The following is an 11,328-nucleotide window of genomic DNA, read 5'->3' on the forward strand; positions in this document are numbered from 1 at the left end:
CCTTTATCAAAAACAGAGAGGGCTATAGAAGAAACCTAAAAAAACAATTTCTTATCCCTATTTATATGCCTAGTGTGTAAACATTATTGACATAATTTCATTAAACATCCACATACAGTACAACTCTTCTTAACAATTTTTTCAATCTTCTATCAACTAAAAGTCGTAGTTAGTCATGCCTCGAGTCACATTATATGGTCACCGTAAAGGTAGGCTACTACATAAGTAGTACTTATATGAATGGATGACTAGTCGGTGACAATAACGCTAGTTGGTCATACCCAGTACCGTTTTGATTTTACGATCATTCGGGAAACCACCTCACGACCTCTTCACCTGCAGCTCGTGCTGTGGCTGCATCACCACTCTCTGATCTTATGTTTAAGGCATTTTACTCCTGACTTCACTTAGCAAATCTTCTATTGCAGCTTCTGTTTCTGATAATGCTGATGGAGCGATACCAGACCCTCTTATCTCATTATTCAATTTTGCCTTCAACTTGTCCTTTAATAGATTCCATCTATCCCTTACATTTCTTCCATCTAAGTTAAAGTCGAAAGATGGTGAAAGATTGCCTGCAATGTCTTTCCATACTTTTCCGCGTTGCTGCGTTATTTCTCTGTACTGGAAAGGATCCAATGTAATCATTTCCTTCACTAACTGGTCATCCTTTTCTGGAGACCACTTCTTAGTTGGAGATATTTTTTTTGCTAAAATAGTTTAGTAATTGTCGGCGCAACGGTAAAATAAAACAACTACTAAATGTATACAGTAAACTATGCAATTTATTCCAAGTGAATCAAGTGAGGATTCTCAATAAATAGATAAAATATACAATATACAATGTTTGATAAGACAGAGCAATAAACGGTGTAGCTAAGATGCTGGTTGAGAAAAGAGTGTGTTAATAATGTGGTCAGTGCATGGTAATATTGGGCTTGGCCCATCTCATCTGACCAATTAGGATTAAGAGAATTAATGTGGTTTTCTGTTAGAGTCATTAACATTCTTAAAATCCATTAGCTAGAAAAGTGAAGGTAACAGGAAGGTAACCTGTCAATGTGAGGTTAAATAAAGAGATATATAGAGGATGTATAAATAATCAAATTAAAAGTAAATGTTGAATTGTTTAAAAGCTATGTGGTAGGTCTGCTACAGGAGCCCCCTTCCAGTGAAAGAATTAATGATAGAACGAGACAAAACGCTGAGGGAAATGAACATGTCTACCAGAACGAGTAGTACGGGGAGGGGTTGCCAAAATGGGTGACGGGTTGGTTGGTTTGACTAGGGGTGATGCTTGTAGCTTGGGAGTGAGGGTTTGCTCTTGGCTTTTAAATATATCAGTATCCAAATGAGCTACCTTTAAGCGATCAATACTGACTGTGTCCTGTCGACCATTTAGATCGAGAACAAAGTGTTTGTCTGTTCGACTTAATACCTTAAATGGACCATCATATGGACGTTGTAAGGGTTTTCGAACAGAGTCCCTTCGCACAAAAACATGGGTACAATTAAATATTTCTTGATTGATATAGGATTTACGGTTAGAGTTGGTGCGGGTAGGTGTGGGACGTAGTTTACTCATATTATCACGCAATCTATCAATATAATTAGAATAATCACAATGTTCAGAGTTTGAATTAAAGAATTGTCCAGGTAATCTTAAAGTAGTGCCATAAACAAGTTCAGCTGCACTATGACCTAGATCAGCCTTAAGGGCTGTACGAATGCCTAAAAGTACTATAGGTAAATGTTCTGTCCATTTAGTGTGATCATTATGTGCTTTGAGAGAACCCTTCAAATGTCGATGAAAACGTTCTACAAGTCCGTTCGCAATAGGATGGTAGGCAGTTGTATGAATGTGCTTAGTTCCTAGTAAGTTGGCGAGTGAATGAAATAATGCAGATTCAAATTGTCTTCCTCGATCTGTTGTAATGGTTGAAGGTATTCCGAATGAAGCGATCCATCGATTGACAAATGCGTGTGCGACAGTATCGGCTGTGATATCCGGAATAGGTACGGCTTCGGGCCATCGAGTAAAACGATCGATAAAAGTGAGTAAATAAGAAAAACCATTTGACGGAGGGAGAGGTCCAACAATATCTATATGTACATGGTCAAAACGGGCGTCAGGTGTAGAAAAAGTAGAGAGTGGCGAAACGGTGTGCCGGTGTACTTTGGAACGTTGACATTGAATGCATGTTTGAGACCATCGTCGTACATCACGATTGATTGCTGGCCATACGAAACGGTCAGTAATTAAACGTTGTGTTGCTCGTATACCAGGATGTGATAGCGAATGTAGAGTATCAAATATTATGCGTCTGAATTCTTGTGGGATATATGGACGTGGATTGCCTTTGGAAATATCACAAAGAATTGTAGAGTCAGAAGTTGGAATTGGAAAGTTTTGAAATTGTAGTGAAAACGGTGATTCAAGTAGCTTGTGCAATTCATCGTCATTCTTTTGTGCAGCAGCAATAAGACTAAAATCAACAATGTTAGTTGTGTTGTGACTGAAAGTATTAAGTTCGATTCGCGACAATGCATCAGCTGCTGCATTAGCTTTTCCACTCACATGGCGTATGTCCGTTGTGAATTGAGATATGAAATCGAGATGACGGATTTCGCGTGGCGAGTGACGATTTGGTTTGGCGAGTAAAGCATACACAAGTGGCTTATGGTCAGTAAAAATATGAAATGAGCGTCCTTCAAGTGAATGACGAAAATGTTTAACTGAAAGGTATGCCGCCAAAAGTTCACGACCAAATGTGCTGTATCGCGTCTGCGCTGGTTTCAACTTCTGTGAGAAAAATGAAATAGGTTGCCAATTGTTGTCAATGCATTGTTGTAGTATACCCCCTATGGCCACATCAGAAGCGTCAACCATGATACTTAAAGGTGCATCTGGCTGCGGATGGGTGAGAAATGTAGCACTTGCGAGGGCGACTTTAATATTATTAAATCCCAATAAAGCTGCGTCGGTCCATACCAGATCCTGTTTCTTACCTGCCCCAACAAGTAGAGCTGTGACAGGTTGTAAAATCTGGGCACACTGCGGTATAAATCGCCTATAAAAGTTAATAAGTCCAAGGAATTCACGTAGTTTGCGTAAAGAAGTTGGTTGTGGAAAGTTTTGTATCGCTTCGACCTTTACTTGAAGTGGTCGGACACCTTGCGAATCAACATGATGTCCAAGAAACTCGAGTGACGAAACTCCAAATTGGCATTTCGCTGGGTTGAGAACAACGCCATACTCATTAAGACGTGTGAATAGTTGATGAAGATGAGTTTCGTGTTCCTCGGCGTTGGAACTTGCAACAAGCAGGTCGTCGATATAAGCGTAGCAAAAATCCAATCCACGCGTTACCTGATCAATAAAACGTTGAAAAGTTTGAGCGGCATTGCGGAGGCCAAATGGCATTCTAACAAATTCAAAAAGTCCAAATGGTGTAGTAATTGCTGTTTTATGAACATCAGCAGGTTCAACTGGTATCTGATGGTAAGCTCGGACGAGATCAATCTTAGAAAATATAGTGGATCCGTGCAGAGATGCTGTAAAATCGTGCATGTACGGGATAGGATACCGATCTGCAACAGTAGCATTGTTCAATGCTCGATAATCCCCACAGGGACGCCAATCCCCAGGAGTTTTCTTAGGCACCATATGTAAAGGTGATGCCCAGTTACTTTTAGAGGGGCGTATAATTCCAAGCTGCATCATGTGTTCAAATTCATGTCTGGCTGTTTTGCAGCGGTCATGTGCGAGCCGTCGAGGATGTGACGAAATTGGTGGACCATGGGTCTGAATATGATGTGTCACATCGTGTTTTAGCGACGCTTCCTGATAACAAGGGCGTGTAATGTCTGGGAATTTTGTAAGAATGTAGTCCCAATTGGACTTAGCCTCAAGGGTGGTAAATATAAGACCGAGAGGCGAAGTTTTGGAGGCGACACCTTGAATACTCAGGTTGGTGGTAGTGTCAATGAGTCGTCGATTATTCATATCGACTAACAGTCCAAAATGTCTTAAAAAATCAGCCCCTATGATGGGGTGTGTGACGTCTGCGACAACAAATAACCATTGAGATGTTCGTCTCAAACCTAAGTCTAAGGTTACAGAGCGATGTCCATAAGTGTTGATAGATGTATTATTTGCGGCAGTCAAAGTAGACTCTTGTCGCCTATGTAGACGCTCATGGCGAGTAGGTGGAACAACGCTAACTTCTGCCCCAGTGTCTATGAGGAAACGTTGTTTGGATAATTGATTAACAATAAAGAAAAGGCGACTTACGATTTGACGGCCAGCAACATTCGTCGCATTTAGTTGTCGGCGTTGGAGTTTTCCGAACACGACGGATTGCATTTTCGAGCATTTACTCCAAATTTTTCATGGTACCAACAGAGTTGAGGAGTGTTGTTTGAATGTTGAGCTGAGCGATTGGTACTGTTAGGTTGAGCAGGAGATGAATGCCTACCACTCGATCGATTTCGATGTCGACTTGTGCTGCGACTTTGATATCTGTTGTGCCGTCGGTCAGATTGCAAGGAATTAACTTGCGTTGACAGTTGTTGAATCTGTTTTTGCAGGTTTTCAAGGGTCGCAGACAAGGAGGGTGTATTGTCCGTGTGTACTGCCGATACACTTGTTGGCGCAGTTGCAGTTACAGATACTTCAATAATTTTGTCAGCCAATGATGTCAAGCTTCCCAGGTCCAACTCATCCTTGGTTGAAGCTAGGATAAGCTGTACATTAGTTGGGAGGCGACTTAAGAATAGTTGTTTCATAATTGAAGATTCAAGTGGCCTGTCGCCTAAGAGTTGTAACATCCGTCGGTATAATTGCGACGGTTTCCTATCCCCCAACTCCTCGGCCGTCAGGAGTTGGCGGAGGCGCTGTTGGTCGGAGTCAGTTGTCTGACGTATTAAGGTATCTTTCAAGTTCACATACCTGTTATCAGTAGGCGGGTTGAGAAGTAGATCCCGAACTTCCTGCGCAATTTCAGGTTGCAATGATCCGACTAAGTAAGCGTATTTTGTAGCATCTACTGTAATCCCACGCGTTGTGAACTGTGCTTCCACTTGGGTGAACCACAATATCGGATCATTGGGCCAGTATGGAGGCAGTTTCAACGCTACCGAAGAAATTGGCCTGTTGACGGTTGCTGCGTCAGGAGCGGGCACCACAGGTTGTTCCTGGTGCTGGGGTTGTGCTGGAGGTTGCGGTAGCTGTCGTTGTTGCTGTTGTCCTTCCATTTTAAGTTAAATTCGGTATAAGAAAGTCGAGGGTCACCACTTTAGTATGGATGAATGACACTCTCAGTTCCATGCTTCTTTAGTCGGGTGTCACCACTTTAGTTCCATGCTTCCTACGTCGGGGTCACCACTTTAGTAATTGTCGGCGCAACGGTAAAATAAAACAACTACTAAATGTATACAGTAAACTATGCAATTTATTCCAAGTGAATCAAGTGAGGATTCTCAATAAATAGATAAAATATACAATATACAATGTTTGATAAGACAGAGCAATAAACGGTGTAGCTAAGATGCTGGTTGAGAAAAGAGTGTGTTAATAATGTGGTCAGTGCATGGTAATATTGGGCTTGGCCCATCTCATCTGACCAATTAGGATTAAGAGAATTAATGTGGTTTTCTGTTAGAGTCATTAACATTCTTAAAATCCATTAGCTAGAAAAGTGAAGGTAACAGGAAGGTAACCTGTCAATGTGAGGTTAAATAAAGAGATATATAGAGGATGTATAAATAATCAAATTAAAAGTAAATGTTGAATTGTTTAAAAGCTATGTGGTAGGTCTGCTACAATAGGATAAAAAATGTATGTAATATTAATCAATAACACTACAGAATAAAAGTATTCTGTCATTGATGTTGTTATAGATAGCTCAGTATATTATAGGCTAGGCCTCAAACCAAGTCTTGGTATAACCAATGTAGACAGGTCTGGATGAAAAATGACTGGTATGACCTAGCTAGTCTCTAGTAGAAGTAGGATGGGTTGCGCCAAAAGCTAAATTTGTGTGTCTTGCTCGAGCCTACTAGCATATAGCTAGTACTATACTACTAACTAGGCCTAGGGTGTCACGAAAGCTCAGACCCCCTAAGACCTAAGATCACGAAAGCTAAGACCAACACCTAAGATTACAAATATTTATCTTTCGCACCTGCCTTGTATTTTAACTCCCAACATTTATTCTGAATACCACACCTTAGAATTGGCACTTTCATGAAAAAGAATCACATAAAAAGTAACAAATACATTTTGAAATTGATGATTTTACAGACGTTTTTCTCGCACACAAAATGACTAGCCTACAGTACAGTAGGCCTACCCCATGGGCCATGTTCAATGTTCAATGTTTTTGTTTCTATGGAACGTCAAAAGAGCAAAAATTATATAGAGGGCTGAAAACTCTGTGGAGTCCATCTACAGTGTGGATGGAACAATGTAAAATTAAAATTGTAATGATAATAGTATAATCATGCAAGTACGAAGAAATAGATACTGGCAAATAAATTTTAATTTAAAAATCATGATAAGTTTTTTTGTTTCGTTTTCTTTCTGTTTTTATACTTGTACTATTATTGTTGCTCTTTTGGCGCTCCATAGAAACAAAAACATTGAGCATGGGGAGCTCGAGGAGTTAAATTGTCATTACAGTATACAAAGAAACACATCTGTAAAATCATCAATTTAAAGGATTTATTTATTTGTTATTATGTGTTTCTCCTTCTGAAAGTACTTATAAGTCCTAATTTTAAAGTGTGGTGTTCAGGATAAAGTTAGTCAACAAATTTGGAGTCAAAATACAAGAAAGGCAGGTGCGTAAAAAAAACTAGTCTGGGTTCCAGACGGAGTTTTGTCTTAATATTAGTAAAAAGATAAATATTTTGGCACATATGGCGTTTCATACGTATACTACTTGATTTTGGATACTCCGTCTGGGGAAACACGCACAAGTCACGTGGTTTGACACCAAGAATTCTTGGTGCATACGATTATCCGGTTGACTAGTTTCAGCTGCATGCGATTGGCTACTCACTCGTACACCGTATTAATATTCATATTTCAGAATTTCAAAGACTCAACAACTATAAAGATGATGCGCATGCGCTATGTTACGTTTAGACAATGTGTACTTGGGTACATTTATGAAAGTTTCTGACGGGGTTTCTGAAGGCTAGAAATAATTTTATATGCCTAGTAGTCTGGTAAACATTTGATGGGATTTTTCCCAAGAACATGAAAACTCGTCTTGATATGATAGGCTATGCTTCTCAGCTCCGCAAATCAAACATTGAATGGATCATTATTACGCGGAGATAATTTTGATTTAATTCCCACCCAGACCCTGTCCTGTTCTGTTCCTGCCAACACTTATTGTCATCAATAAATCTATTGTATTTTTGTTTGTTAAATTTGTTGTGTAATTCATACTAGATAACAGCTATACTTGACTATACTTTCATTTTCAATTGAATGATAATGTACTTTTATTGTTTAGTACAAAAATTAGGTCACCTTTGTTGGTAAATTTGAAATAGAACACACATTTTCAATTTCAACAAAGATAACAAAAAATATAGTTTCATGTTTACTTACTTAATATATGAAACTACAAATTACAAATGATTTAGGATCTTGAGACCTTTTTCAAATAAACAGTTAAACAAAGTTAAAGATATATTGTTCCCCTGAAAATTTTTTTTTTAAATGTTGGGGAATATGTCATTTTATTGTCACATGACAGTTTGTTATAACTGGATTGAAAAAAATTATTTACCTGAAAAAAATACTTTTAAAATTGTCTGTCAGACAATGAGTTTTTGGTTGAAATTAACCGTTTATTTTGTCTTTTTATATTAGTGAAATAATTATTTTTATTTGTTTTTTTTCCCGTATATTTCTACAGAAGTGAATAACTTCATTAAACCTTCAAAATGGCCTAATAAAATCTTATTTTATTAATCTTCATTTTTCATGTATTTTTAAAACTGATGTATTGTTTGTGACCTACGATGTATTGTTCGTAACCTATGATGTTTTGTTCGTAGCCTACGATGTTTTGTTCGTAGCCTACGATGTTTTGTTCGTAGCCTACGATGTTTTGTTCGTAGCCTACGATGTATTATAATTATCTACACATCATCATACACAAAATAATCATCATAAATAAAGCACTAAAAAATGTGGTGGTGTAGCCCTGTTGTTGTGTGCCGCCGGTGGTGGTATGTAGGCCTACTTTATTGGCGTTTTATTTGGCAGGTCATACGTGCGAGTTGAGTAGGACCTACGAAAGAGGCCTAGGCCAAGGACTAAACAATTAATAAACAAAACAACTTGGCATTACTATTTTATATTTCAACAGTCTCGATCGTACATTCAGCACTGTACGTACTCGATCTTTTTCATTTTGAAACAAAATGATCATTGGTTGATTCGAAATCCATATTTACATACCGCCCGCCCCATATAGCCAAATACGGTATGATAACCTACGTCATTCTTATCGGATGTTTGCGGTCTGCAAATCGATTTCTATACGTGTTTCACAAGTCTGTATTTTCAGACAAAATCGCGGTCGAAATAAAAAAAAAAAAAAAAAAAAAAGATAATACAGATTTGGGGCAAGTCTAGAAAATTTAGTAAGAAAATTTCGATTCAAATGGCGACCAAATAATAGCAGTATTGCAATGCCATATCTCAGTGTTAAGTTTATTCTCAAAGGGCCCATAAATTTACCTACTTGTGTTAAACCATGGAGGGCTCATAAATTTACCTACAAACCAGGAGTCTGAGAGATTGGAATGTTCCATTCATCGCAAATCAATACATTTGTATAAACGTATATTAAATCTATCAAAATAGTATTTTTTAAAGAAAATCGGCCTGTCTTCAACATTATGATACTGTACTCGAGCTGTTCAACCGGTTTTCAGCTACTAAAAACAATTATCGTAGGAGGAGATAGGAAAATGCGAAGCATCCTCGTATTATTGTGTGCAGGTATTTTTTAAGAGGACATCCATTAGACAGTGTATACTACGGTCGGAAAACACCCCTATTTGGGGCAAATAGTTCAACCTAAATTCGTTTTAATTGTCAATAACTAATTATCTAACTCAATTTAATTAGTAAACAGGGTTACATCTGGTGGTTTAAATCAGTACCGAGATTCTAACCAACTTTATATACCATCGAGTAAACATTCTAGAAATAACGCGCGATTTACCGAATTTTGCCCTTAGGTAAATTTATATATAGATTCTTAGAAATTACTATACAAATATGAGTGTGCATGATTTCACAATCTGTCGAAAAACCTTGCGCAATTTGCAGATTACTTGCGCAATTTAATACGTTGCTTGCGCAATTTGAAACACATGTTTCAATTCAAATTGCGCAAGGATTTTTTTTGCGCAATTTCAAATTGCGCAAATCGCGCATAACATTGCCATGCTGTGTAGGTTTTTAATATAGGCCTCCTAGGTAGGCCTAGCCTAGGCTAGGCCTATATATTTTTGTGGCAATACAAGTTGAATATATATGTTTAGCCTGGCTAGCATTAGACTAGCCTCTAATGGTAGGCCACCTACCTAGGCTAGGCCTAGGCCTAGGGGTGTCACGAAAGCTCAGACCACAAAAGCTCAGACCCCCTAAGACCTAAGATCACGAAAGCTAAGACCCAACACCTAAGATTACAAATACTAAGATATACTACAGCTTAAAAACAATACTTGTTTATCCATACATAATTTTAAACACAGTAGGTTTCATTTATTACCATAAATATAATTTAATACTACCGCAAAACATAGATAAACTCACATTATTTTCGCCCGTTGAGTAAATGTATATTTTTTCTTTACAACAAACAAACTTGACGGGTTGTTTGTTGGTATATATTTACTCCATTGTGTTGGTTCAGAGGATGTTTTTCTTTAGACTTGCCCCAAGTCTGTATTATCTTTTTTTTTTTTTTTTTTTTTTATTTCGACCGCGACTTTGTCTGAAAATACAGACTTGTGAAACACGTATAGAAATCGATTTGCAGACCGCAAACATCCGATAAGAATGACGTAGGTTATCATACCGTATTTGGCTATATGGGGCGGGCGGTATGTAAATATGGATTTCGAATCAACCAATGATCATTTTGTTTCAAAATGAAAAAGATCGAGTACGTACAGTGCTGAATGTACGATCGAGACTGTTGAAATATAAAATAGTAATGCCAAGTTGTTTTGTTTATTAATTGTTTAGTCCTTGGCCTAGGCCTCTTTCGTAGGTCCTACTCAACTCGCACGTATGACCTGCCAAATAAAACGCCAATAAAGTAGGCCTACATACCACCACCGGCGGCACACAACAACAGGGCTACACCACCACACAGAACAGGACAGGGTCTGGGTGGGAATTAAATCAAAATTATCTCCGCGTAATAATGATCCATTCAATGTTTGATTTGCGGAGCTGAGAAGCATAGCCTATCATATCAAGACGAGTTTTCATGTTCTTGGGAAAAATCCCATCAAATGTTTACCAGACTACTAGGCATATAAAATTATTTCTAGCCTTCAGAAACCCCGTCAGAAACTTTCATAAATGTACCCAAGTAGCCTACACATTGTCTAAACGTAACATAGCGCATGCGCATCATCTTTATAGTTGTTGAGTCTTTGAAATTCTGAAATATGAATATTAATACGGTGTACGAGTGAGTAGCCAATCGCATGCAGCTGAAACTAGTCAACCGGATAATCGTATGCACCAAGTATTCTTGGTGTCAAACCACGTGACTTGTGCGTGTTTCCCCAGACGGAGTATCCAAAATCAAGTAGTATACGTATGAAACGCCATATGTGCCAAAATATTTATCTTTTTACTAATATTAAGACAAAACTCCGTCTGGAACCCAGACTAATTGTTGGCTAGCTTGATTATGTTTTTATTCCCCAGCAGGACTGGTGGACGCAGAGTGGTTTCAGTCACGTGTTTTTAAAATACTATGCTGCCCTCAACGTTTATATTTAGTTAGACTGTACGCCAATTTGTCCATACGCCAGTTTTTGTCCTTTCGGCAATTTTGTCCTTTCGGCAATTTTTGTCCTTACGCCAATTTTTTTCCTTACGCCAATGTTTGTCCTTACGCCAATTTAACCATACAGCAATTTGTTCATATGGCAATGTGTCTGTGTGTCCGTACGGCAATATTTGTTTGTCACTCGAGGAATTATGTCTCGCCATTAGTTTGCCTTACGGGAGCGGAATTGTTCGTACGGCAACGTTTGTCTATTTTGGCCCTA

General features: G+C 38.3%; 1 protein-coding gene across 1 annotated transcript in view; it reads right to left on the minus strand.

The window, feature by feature from the left end:
* The window catches only part of LOC140059445 (uncharacterized), a 146,610-nt gene extending 136,745 nt beyond the window's left edge, over positions 1-9,865 (minus strand). Inside the window, exon 1 of the transcript XR_011847187.1 lies at positions 9,851-9,865. The gene's annotated coding sequence lies outside the window, so the exon portion shown is untranslated. The remainder of the gene's footprint in view (positions 1-9,850) is intronic.
* Between the last annotated feature and the right edge of the window lie 1,463 nt (positions 9,866-11,328).

This window comes from Antedon mediterranea, chromosome 9, assembly GCF_964355755.1.
Source record: "Antedon mediterranea chromosome 9, ecAntMedi1.1, whole genome shotgun sequence".
Taxonomy (NCBI): Eukaryota; Metazoa; Echinodermata; class Crinoidea; order Comatulida; family Antedonidae; genus Antedon; species Antedon mediterranea.